This window comes from Apostichopus japonicus, chromosome 1, assembly GCF_037975245.1.
Source record: "Apostichopus japonicus isolate 1M-3 chromosome 1, ASM3797524v1, whole genome shotgun sequence".
NCBI classification, from domain to species: Eukaryota; Metazoa; Echinodermata; class Holothuroidea; order Aspidochirotida; family Stichopodidae; genus Apostichopus; species Apostichopus japonicus.
Window position 1 is genome coordinate 20175745 of NC_092561.1, and position 12182 is coordinate 20187926.

Genomic DNA, 12182 nt, shown 5'->3' on the forward strand with positions numbered 1-12182 from the left:
GATCGGAAAATTCCACTTGAAAAATAACAATCCAGACACTTTGGATGGTGGAATGAGAAGGAAGGGCGGTGACCGGTGTAGCCGGTCATAGAGGGCGCACATTGTTAAAAGGCTACCGGGACATTCCAGACACTGTAGAATGTGGACGCTATGGTTGTGGGGAGACAGGTAAGCGAGGAACAAAGTAGATCATGTATTTACTAAAATAGATCCACATTCCATGTACAAGAGTCACACAAACTTTATTACTAAAGTTTCCCATAATTTGATTCCTATCAATTTGTACATAGGGTCAAGTTTATATGAGTTCACATAGGTCAATTCATATAACAGGACTTATCGATTTAAACTTGAAAACACATGTGCTAACAAGGATTTAAGATTCCAGAAGGAGAAAACCTTAAATTATGAAATTTATCCAAGCTTCACTTTTCGAATTGCCATGTATAAATATTTGTATACTTTGTCAAATCACCTCCTAACCTATAGCCACACAAAGAATTCCTAAAATATAACCACAGCGAAAGCCCTCTCAGTGGTTACTTGCCGTCAAATACATTACGTATGCAGCACAAGAGTACAGTAGTTTGCATGCTAACCCTGGCTGAAGTTCATACTGAATGTACAGTACCTAAAGCTAACGTTTGAGCTCCACCTAAAACAGCAAGGAGGTTCTACTGCATATGAGGAATTCAAATCAGCATAACGTTCACATCTTCATGGATGGGTGTTTGAAAATCTTAATCCAATAGCCCGAAGGATGTTTGTACTAGCCCCAATTCTTCAAACTAACGTTAGGCTATGGCTTCCACATACTATGCACACAAGTAACCTGCTATGAACGTTAATAGGCAATTGAAACCTCAGTTCAGTGACATACAAAGAAGACACCTAATATACAAGCAAACAACTCCTCAATAGTGACCCTCTATGACCATTGACCTCCACCAAAAACGATAGGCTTCTTATACTCAATGTGGTGGTACTTCTACGCATTAAATATGAAGTTGGTCTGACCTTCCCATCTTGAGATATCGTGTCTACAAGCTGGGCGTCACAAACGCACTCACACACACACATACGCCATTATGAATGAAAAGGTTACGATTATCATCGAAACCTTATTGACAAGAGTTATGTGTACGCTTTTGAGAGTATACCAACAGTAAGTTAATGGTTACACATTCGTTAAGTTTGAAGGTTGATTTACCTGTAATGAAACTTGTTTGTCAAAGCGATGGATTGGTCTTGTATGTTCCACTTCTTCCATGAGGGATAATCCTTTAAGAGTGAAATAAAAAAAGCATGCATCATCATCATAACTATCATTACAAACACTGGAGTACAGATTAAAAGCCCCCCCACCCCCCCCCCCCCTTAATATACAGATCTTTCGGGTTAGGTTATTCACATGTTAGTTGCAGTTTTAAAGAAATTTCCAATAATATCCAAAAGCAAATGTTGCATTACAAGCAAGAATGTATGTAATCTCAGAGGCGGGTTCCTTGCTAGGGGTTTAAATCAGTTGAATATGAAGTAAAGAGATTCTTAGAATATACTGTATGTGGGACAGAATACAAACGTTCGTGGGAATACGCATTATTTACCTTCTTGGCTCCACACAGCTCCTTTGGTTGAGGGTTGGACACCCCGCACAGTCTCTAAACACCAAAGTTAACTTTCACTTATTATTCAGTGCTCGCAATTACTACTTGAGTATGCGACACCTCATTGTTTCGAAAAATGTTTATTTTCACCTTTGCGTGGCAGGTTAATTTTGCTCTATGAGGTAAATATGTATTTCAGTTGTATTACTTCAAAGATTGATTATCTCGACGGCAATTACCCTGTATTTTATAGTTGTTTGAAGGCCTCGAAACAGAGAGTTCTCTAGGAGCAGAGGCTAGGTTAGTAGATTGTGGTTATAGTGCGTGATCAGGATACGTTCGCTGTTCCAACGACGGAACAAGTTACTGTATAGGAACTTATTTTACTGCTACTACTGCATGTAACATTTGTTTGATGTTAACCAAGTAATTAATGGGTATCGCGGATGGCAGGTGACCCTCTGGGATATTTATTGTTGGTATATGTTCACATATTAAGGTTATATTCAGACTGGCAAGCTGGTAAGCTTTGGAGCCTATCGGGTTAAATTACACTTAGGCTGTATGTGTTAGCGACTGTAGAGGTGTTCGCTAATAGCGCCCTCGGATAGTCCTCACCAAAGCATTGTATTAAAATGGCCGCGCCCATGTGTCGTTAAATGTAATTGTTGCACACATAATAGTGTAGGCGTTGGACATTGGTTAATTGTTTCAGTAATGTATACAGTAGGATGAGTTGAATTAAACCAAATGTTTATTTAATTCTTGAGCTGCTATTTATATTCAGGGAAAATCCCCATATGTTTGGTATTACAGTTGGAAGCAGAGATAAGGGTTATATGAAAGTGAGACCCCCAGTGGTGTTCCATTTTATACCATACCTACTGTATGTCAAGGGGTAAACTGCACATGTATTGTTTGTATTTTTCAGTTTATCATTTTGTCCAAGGAACATCACTTAGATATGTCTAAGATTAAGTGTTATTGTTCTGCGGCCCGGTCATTTTTAGCTCACTTAGCCAACTTAAAGGAGTTTTCCAATTTTATTCTATTAAATTAAAGGAGTATTACCTATGATGAATGGTGAGGCTATACTGCTTTTTATTCCTTAAGAAACTATTCTAGTGGTTTTCTTATTTTCTTCTTTCACATTTAGAGCTCGCTACAGAGGAGCGATTAACTGCTTACTACAATACAATTTGTGTCACCCCATCTCCCCCCATGGGCGTCACCACACCGACAACCTCACCACTCACGGCTTTACATGTACCTTGTACAGTATTAGTTGTATGGCCATTACATAACACTTGCACAACCTTTAATGTGTGACGCATTAACCCGAAAGTATGCATCATTTGAGCATCACACCAAAACACAATAACAACGTTTGGTCTGTGTCACTTTAATTGTATGCATGTTGTTTATACAGGAAATGAGTCACAGCCGCAGTTTTTGAATTATATGAAGGCTACCTTATTCACCATGGTATAGTTAAACCTTAACTTGTTCAAAAAATCAGGGCCAGTCAGTCAGTGTATGGGTTCAAATTCAATTAATATGTTATGAATTTATTGTACTTGCTAGGTTTTTATGTTGAATTTTAACTGGTGACCTTAAAAGTTGTTGAAAATCATGGTGGCCTTTATTAATGCAGTAGCCCAATCACTGGTAGGTTTTTTACGTCTTACAGATCCAAATCGGGAATGGATTTACTGCGTTGAACGCAGTGGCGTAGGAAGGTACTTTTGAGTGGGGGGGCTGAAGACTGAAGGCCGGCCTGGGGGAGGGGTTTAAGGGGAGGGGGTGACCCCCTCCCCTTTGGATTTTTTTGCATTTCCAGGTGGCCTCAGATGCAATTTGGTGCAATATAGCACACTTCAACACCCACTCCATTTTGTAAACTTAATTTTGTATTTTCACCTGGCCTTAGATGCAATTTGGTGCTCCAAATGAGATTTTTTTCTCATTTAGAAATGAAAAAGGGGTTTTCTGACTTGCGAACCGGGGGGGCGGAATGATACTTCCGCCCCTCCACATTTTTCACTGGGGGGGGCTGGCACCCCCCCCAGCCCCCCCGGTTCCTACGCCCTTGGTTGAACGTCTTCAAACTTATAAGGTATATCAATCATATTGATTTATCACAATGAGCACAATGCTTCTTATATCACTAGGAATGTTGCCGAACCACATAAACTTGTTTATTAAAAAAAATATCACTTAACCTTAAGATGCTGTTTACAGATTAATGCAGCCTATATATATGCAGGCAGGTGTTTGTATCATGTTATACTAACCTTCTTCATCTTTGCTGAGCTTTTCCACCAGATTAGTCATGCCCCCGATTTTTTCAAGAGCTTTTACCAGCTTCACATACCCATCGTCATATTTCATCACATATTTAAGAAGTTGTCGATTTGCAGGAAATTCCCCTTCTCTGTCTAGTATGCTTTTTATTTGTTCCTATGGATATAACAAAACAGAAATATTAGGAAAAATCGTTGGTACGGATAACTATAAAATTTAAAGATGATTGATTTTGTCTAAATGTTTAATGTTCACAATTGGTATAATGCATAAACTTCAAATGAACATTTCTCATGATGGATGGTTAGATTAAATTCTTTTTTTCAACAAATCTAGACTATAATAAATTCACCTCACCTACTGTATTCATTTAGATTAGTAACACAATATTATATATATATATATATTTATTTATATTTATTTGTTTTCATTGAATATTGGAATATATAAGTTAATCTTCGTTTAACAGGACCTTAATATTGCAGCTGGTCATTTCAACGAAACCAAACTTTTATTTCCAACGCAATAATGACTAAGAAAATTCTTGATGAAAAAGGATAGAGCTATCACTTAGATCAGAAAGGAAAGGAAAGTCTGACACCCTTAAAGTATAGGAACATTTTATGTCTATACACGTAACACTCGTTCGCAGGAACTTTATCGGATAGTGAGTGCTCTGAAGATGTGAAGCTTTATATGGAACACATGTGTCGGTGAAGCCTATATTTTCGTGTAAAGTAGGGTGCTTACATGCATCACGAAAGAACATTGTCTGCCCAGGACATTATAAAACTTTGAAATTGGAAGGGTGCGTACAGTACGTCTTGCGCACGGGTCTGTGATTTTGTACTGATTTTATACTATGTGCTATGTGGCTATATTAGGTTATTTTAAGGCTAGCCAGCGCGAGAAACACCTGGGGTGGGGATTGCTGTTATATGAAATAGGGGGGGGATGAAATTCTATCAATACTGACTGTTACTTATTAACTGTCCTCACAGGTGTTCGAAATCGAAAATGTTACCAGCACTAAAATATTAGTGTATATACCTGTTCGTATTGGGACTTTGAACTGAATAAAGGACATGGTGGTTGGTCATCAGAAGGATGCTTTATGACTTACGTCAAGTCTAACTCTGTTACCAATCTCTGTGTGCTTGTGGTGAGTAAAGCCATATAAAATGGTTGCTTAAAGAATGCCTTTTTACTCAAACTTAATTAACTGTGGTATGTTGCAGAATGTGAAGAACATTGTAATCATTTCATGTTGTATTTCTATTTCACTATTATTTTCGATACTTAGAATATATGAAAGTTAAAAGCTCCGAAAACTGTTGTCAAATTTTCCGTAACCCATTTTTGGATCAAGTCTATGGCAAACCATATGTGCAAAAACTTGATAAACCAAGTGTATCACCGTTAAACTCGGTTTATCAAATTATTGCACGTGTGGCTTGCCATACACGTCTCATACAGTACTGTAGTTTGCAGATCGCCCCAGTGGGTCAGTTTTTGCTGCATAATTGCAAAATGTGTCAAAGATAAATGGTGTAAAAATGCTTTTCAGTGAGCTGCTCTCTTGCTCATAGAAAATGTTTCAGCTGAGTTATAAGAATAAATAAAAGAATATATTAATATTTAACCTACCTTATTATCACCTTAGCCTTAAAGGAGCATTCCAGCAATATATCATGTTTGCAACTGATTAACTTGAAAAATAAAATAGCACTAAGTACTGCTTTATTCTGTTTTTTTGGACTATAACATGTACCAGAACTAAACTTTCGTCTTAAGTCATAACTGCAGTTTATTTTACATCTCATTTACATAAAAAAAATAACTACCACTGACGCAAAATACCATAAAAAAATACTCCCAGCGATATGTTCTTCAGAATGGATGGGATTTGTTGCTGTCATACATCATTTCACTCCCTTGAATGCGGCTGTTCGTCTGATCCAGTTTTCTCACTTTCTAATGAAATTTAAGATATTTAAATTTCATGAAATCAAGTGGTACAGTCTGATGAGACAAATAATAACTAGTAGTTTATTGAACCTTATTCAACATCCAAGTATTTAAGACATAATAATGACAACTGAAAACATGCCAAATTGTTACCTCCATTGGTCCAACAAGGGACTTTGGGTTAACGTTTCGGGCGGATGTATAGTTCTCTAAATGTGCTACTGTTCCTTTAGTTTCCAGACGAGCAGTATGTCAGTCGATATCTGCACATATACATGACATGGGAACTCTTTTCATATGTTCACAGACGTTAACTTTGCTCAATATTTACTAAACATGTTGAATGTTTTTTTTTCTTTAAATGTTACACTATGCTTGTTTATTTCATCTTTTCCACAGCACGAATCGCATAGTAAACTCCTAACCTCTATCACACAGGTTGGATGTTCGCTGTCGGCTGTGGGGCTTGCCACAACCATATAATGTTACATAATAATGAGGTATATGAAGATTGCATGCCAATGGCTGGTTCATATCCCTATATATAGGTATATCATCAGGTATATAAAAAACCCGAAATTTATCAAGTTGACCAGTTACGTGCCAAAGAAGAAAAAAACAACGATTACAGTTATTGGAACATGTATAAAACCAAACTCTCTGGTAATTTTGACTCTTAAAGATGTTGGGGTGATGAAGAGTAGAAACTTGTATACATTAGTGTGTAACATGAGGTACAGTGCAAGACCAATAAAAGGGCTGTATGGTGTAACATGGAGCTGGTGTAATGAGTGGGCAGAGCTACAACACCAGTAGGAAGGTAGGATGGTAGGAAGCTAGCAACAAAAATCATTTTACTTCTGAATTTACGGGAAGCAACATGATTCTGTACGATTTCACTCAATATCGCATACCGGATGTGTTTCATATTCGAACACGCCTTTAGTGTATCGATAGTAGTATCCTAAGTGAATAATTATGTTCATGTAGTCTTTGATACTATGTATTATCTTGCGTTACATATTTATGTTACTATGTTTACAGTGAGACCTGGAACGTACGAGGTTAATAAATTCAAGTCTTGCACAAAACCAGAGTGTTTAGTTTAAGAATGCATACTAGTATGTAAAATGCCCTTGTAAGATGTTTAAGAAGATATTACACTGAAAATTTTACATCTGCTTCGACAGGGTGAAGATTTTCAATTATGTCATTTCAAGAAATTATTTTTACTGGTATTATCATTATTATTATTATATTTATAGTTGTTTATTGGATTGGGGTCCACCTCTGAAGTATGGTTTCGTGCCAGTCATATTTCTAATGTTCCTCTGCAATGGTGTCTGTTACGTCAGAATCTTCCAACGTTTGGTTTGCTCAAAGGAAATGGGATCTTCGAAAACGTCTTGGTGAGTTTCAGGGTTCAGGGTTATGAACTCTATCGCTATTTGGACCCTACTGGGAATGTCTTGGGGCTTCGGCTTTATGAGCTTGGCGTATTTTGAGATAAGTGGATACGAAGGGGTCAGCATATTTGGCATATTATTTGTTTTAACTCTGTCCCTTAAAGGTTTCGTGATTTCCTTCTCTTCTGCGTTGTCAACAAAGAATTCCGCGAGATATGGAGACACACTTACCTGCGCGTTTGTCGCCATGGCAAGCAAACGGCCGAAGTTACCTACCTACTGGGAGTCAATTATTCAGATGAATAAGCGACTCTGGGTACAGTACTCAACCATCACAAGCCACTTGTGCTACAGTCATTCATAACAGCGTGTGAACACGGTTTTACTGTACATCACTTCCTTTCAAATATCGACGTTTCATGTCGCGCGGTATATAATATTATGATAGCAATGAGAAGCAGCTTTTGTACATACATTACCTGTAGGGTTATCTTGCCAACTTTGAATGATAGGATGAGCTGTGTGTATCTATATATATATAAGATAATTTATAAATCAACACAAATGCTTGTATATAAAACAGATGCTTTGCAACGGGTAAAAAGAAGGCAAAGTTTATCATTCCAAATTTCTCAATACTTTGATATGAGTATGGAGAAGATTGAAAACATATCGCCCAAGACTTAACATCCAGCCCACCGGGGCATATTAACCACCAGCTCAACTATATTTTGTCAAAGAGCCAAAATTTCTTGGACTGCTGAATTAACATTGACATAAGACTACATTATACTTTAACAGCAGCTGTACAAATGGATGCGTAATCTTTTTTTTCTAAATGTTATTATTGTTGGTAAGTGATAGGGCCTTACCCTATAAGCAAACCACATATATCTGGTGTTTATGGGGAAAAAATTAACTTTACTTGCTTCAATTTAACTCAACATTTACCTTGAAATGTAGATCCTTTTCTTTATAACTATTTCCCAAGATGACTTTGACATGTTATCTAAATACAGTCGTATCCAGCTCATGGTGTAAATCAACTAGCTTTACCGGCTTTAAGGTTGTGTCTGGTAAACATGTGCGGCAGATCTGAACAATCTAGTTTAACCACTGCTTTACCTAGTCATAGTTTTCTTATTGTAATTGCTTTCATTGCTCTCTATGGTGTTGGACCTATCATTTGTTTAGCATTTCCTTTCTTGTTCTAATAACGTATATAAGCTGTTTCAGTTTGCTTTTGCGACCACACTTCTTTCATAATATAAATTATAACATTCAGTTTAGTCAGAAATAAAGTACAGATACGGTACATCTTGTTGTCTTCTTGTTTGTTTGTGTGCCGCGTGCACGTGTGTGTATATGCATGGTTAGAGCACAGGTCTGGGCCTCGGTGTGTGGTCGATAGCACAAGTCCACGAGACAGGGCGACGGCCTAGCAGTCGGCCGACGGCGACCGTAGAGAATCCGATGCACGTGCATAGATACCGTTCGATGGCCCAAGTCAATGAGACTGGGCAAAGGCAGAGCCTCGGCTACGGTGTGCATAGATTCGAGCTCATACAGTATATATATATATATATATATATATATATATATATATATATATATATATATATATATATATAACATTCATAACAGTCAATTGGAAATGTAAACATCAATCACACTTGAGGTACAGTACCTTAAGTGAGATTCTTGAAATGGACGAACATTGCATCTGACCAAGCAATGTGAGATACAACCTTGTAAATCATGCAATTGGTACTCACCTCTGGATCTTCATGTAGGTCGGACAAGCTGTCTACCACAGACATAGTTGGGATTCTCCGCACGAGTTCTCTCCGGTGTCTGCTTAAATGACTACTTTGTCTTTCAAGTAATGTGTTGCGTTTTTTTTTTTTTGCACTGCGTTCAGCAGCTTTTCTGTTGGATAAAAGGAAACGAAAGATATCATGTTAACATGTTTGCAACATAAAATGTAATATCTGAGATAATGTTTGGAAATTAAACAAAAGGTTCAAACCGATGAGCTAATTCTGCAAAGAAGACCAACTTGATTTAGAAGATGGGTACATCAAAAGTTGAAATTTAGAATGGCTTTATAGATAAGACTGCCATGTAAAAGAAATAAACTAATAATTAATTTATTATAACTTAATGACAAGCTATAAAGCAATACTGTATATCGGTGGCTGAAATCGGTTGCTTAAGAACATTGCTAGGTGCCTGCCTCATTGTCAGGTCAAAATCACAACCCCATAAGAGTTTGCAAGGCAAAGATCCTGTATAAATTAGAAATATTTCAAATTTGGTGATATTTTTCTAATAGTATCTGACTACAGCAGAGTAAATATCAACATAAATGGCAAGTCAATTGAGAATCATGACTGTTTTCTAATATGATATCTAAATCACTCTTTCACAAAGTAACAAAATAAAAGGATTCATGCAAAACTAAATACAGACTGACCAGGACACCCTTTGCTTATAATTGTGTCGTATTTCAAGAATACCTGAACAAGAAGAGTGTAATTCAATCTTTTTGAACAACATTTTCAGTGTGATGTCACAGCTCGCGTATATTGTGATCCTCTCCTTGAAGATATGTGATTAGCCGGTAAAAATTAATTATATATTGCTGTATATCGGACAAGTCACACATTCACTTATGTATTGATGATGGACAAAGACAACACTAATAAATATTTTAGTTCGATCTCACATCAAAGCTTCCGTTCTTTTTGGAACTTGTACTTTTTACGAATACTACAGTCACTTAATTTGAATTACCTAGAGTGGCCTACATGTATGAAATAATGTCACTCTTCAAAATACAAAATGGCGTCCCTGTAGAAAATTCAAACACTTTCTTTACTGTTGTGCAGACTAAAAGATAGGCTGTAAAACGTATGAATGCAGATGATTAGCCAATGAAACTTAATTATATATTGCAGTATATATATCAAGTCACACATTCACATATATGTTAGACGAAGACAACACTAATAAATATTTAGTCTTTGATCTCACATCGAAGCTTCCGTGTACAGTATATATGGAACTTGTATATTTCATACGATGTAAGTTTAGACTTGCAAACTACATAAAGGAAAACTCTTGTGACAGACTATTTGACCAACAAAAAAATCCAAACAAACTTTACACTTTTATTTAACCTAATTGTATTATACAGTACAGTACTCATAGAACATGAGATAAGTTTATTTGAATGGAGTCAATTTTGGCTGACTTTCAAACCCTCTATCTTTAATTCTTGGAATGGCTCACAGTAGTTGGAATTAAATGTTACCATGCAAGTGTAAATAAGCGATTGTAAAGATTGTTTAGTTTTAGACTTCAGGAGAAGTCTGCGTTTCAGGTGGAAAGAGTGTAAATAAGTGATTAATATGATAGGCGTATTCTTGTGTGGGCGTACAGTACATGTATATAGTGTAGCGTTAGGCTATGGTGCGCTTGTATCGATGCATCGCTGCTTAATTACGTACGGAGGTTTTTAAATGTATCGGGCGCGGCGCGCTGATTGTGCTGCGTGCGTGTAACTTGTGTGCGTGTGGTGTGAAAGAACTTCCTTGTGTTTGAAAATGTTTGGCAGAGCTTATGAATGAGGGAGTGAATACGGATGGTTGACCGGTCAACACTTGTGAGCGAGTGAGTACGTTTGAGTTATATGTGTATGTGTGAAGTGAGTTTGTTACTTGTAAGTAAATTATATTTTATATTTTATATTTAGTTTGCTCCAGTTAATTGTTATTAAATTAATTAAGTTTACCGTTAATCTTTTGTTCCTGCGTTATCTTTACAACTTCTCTCCCCTGAGTCATCATACTTTTGGGAGGGCACGCCAGTACAGAAAACCCCTAAACTTACACATGGCAAACAGCTTGACTGATATAACAATCTTCTCATCCATGGGTTTTTCTCTACAGTACTGTACAGTATGTTACACGTGGAATGTTTGCCTAGTTTTCAAACATCTCTGTATTTAATAAAAGTTTTGAAAACACATCTTTCATGTACAGATATTATATTTCTCTGAAATAAGTAAGCTAAAAATTATATCGAAAATCATTGCATATCCAGCAGAATTGATGTGATGAAAGTCACTCATTCTCAAGGGCGGCGGAAGCACTTTCAATCTGGGGGGGCACCAACGTCGAAGGGCACTTAGCAGAAATTCGATTGGACTGATGCAGCCTGATATTTAGTACCCTTTATAACTCTTATTGTATTATCTTATTTGCGTATACACATCACTCCATCAACGCCACCCCACCCCCCCCCCCTCAAGGAAACATTGCATATTAGCACTGCAATATGTAATGTGCAAATTGGGAAACAAGGAAAAAGACAAAATGAGGTGAAATCATTATACAGTCCAAGTCCCTGCACACGCGATCGATACATGCATGAAAGCAAATGAAATATGTCAAAATACTGAAAGAAAAATAATTTTCTATGTGTTTTTCAATGGTTAAACTGATATTATTATGATCATTATTATTGTAACGACTTTCCCAATAATTCTAACTAATTTGGAAGGGTTATAACACGGCAAATGATTGTATGTTATTGGCATGCGATGTAATAACCAATGCATGCCTATATGATATGCACATTAACATGTTGAATGCGCGCGTAGCGCGCGAAAAATTTTGGTAATATTTTTCGGGCAAGTCGTTACAGCCTCCCCAATTCAAATTAGGCTCCTACGGCTATGGTAGTTAACATTTAGAAATTCCCGAAATATTTCATTCGACGTGGGTTTCGCTTTGTTAACTCTTTTTTTATTTAGAAATTTTTTGGGTAGAAAAAGGGCACATTTTTAACCTGAGGAAAAGTGGGGGGGCACGTGCCCCCTGTGCCCCCCGGT

General features: G+C 37.0%; 2 protein-coding genes across 5 annotated transcripts in view; one reads left to right on the forward strand and one right to left on the reverse strand.

Moving 5' to 3' along the window:
• Positions 1–12182, forward strand: part of LOC139970852 (small subunit processome component 20 homolog) — a 175865-nt gene that overhangs the window by 60736 nt on the left and 102947 nt on the right. The window contains exons 7-9 of one of the 2 annotated variants that reach the window (XM_071976897.1): positions 4913–5073; positions 6279–6379; positions 7450–8839. The exons of the other annotated variant lie outside the window; for it this stretch is intronic. The gene's annotated coding sequence lies outside the window, so the exon portion shown is untranslated. Of the gene's footprint in view, positions 1–4912; positions 5074–6278; positions 6380–7449; positions 8840–12182 lie in introns of those variants that run through there. 2 annotated transcript variants of the gene reach the window in all.
• Positions 1–12182, reverse strand: part of LOC139970765 (uncharacterized) — a 151619-nt gene that overhangs the window by 48035 nt on the left and 91402 nt on the right. The window lies entirely within an intron of this gene.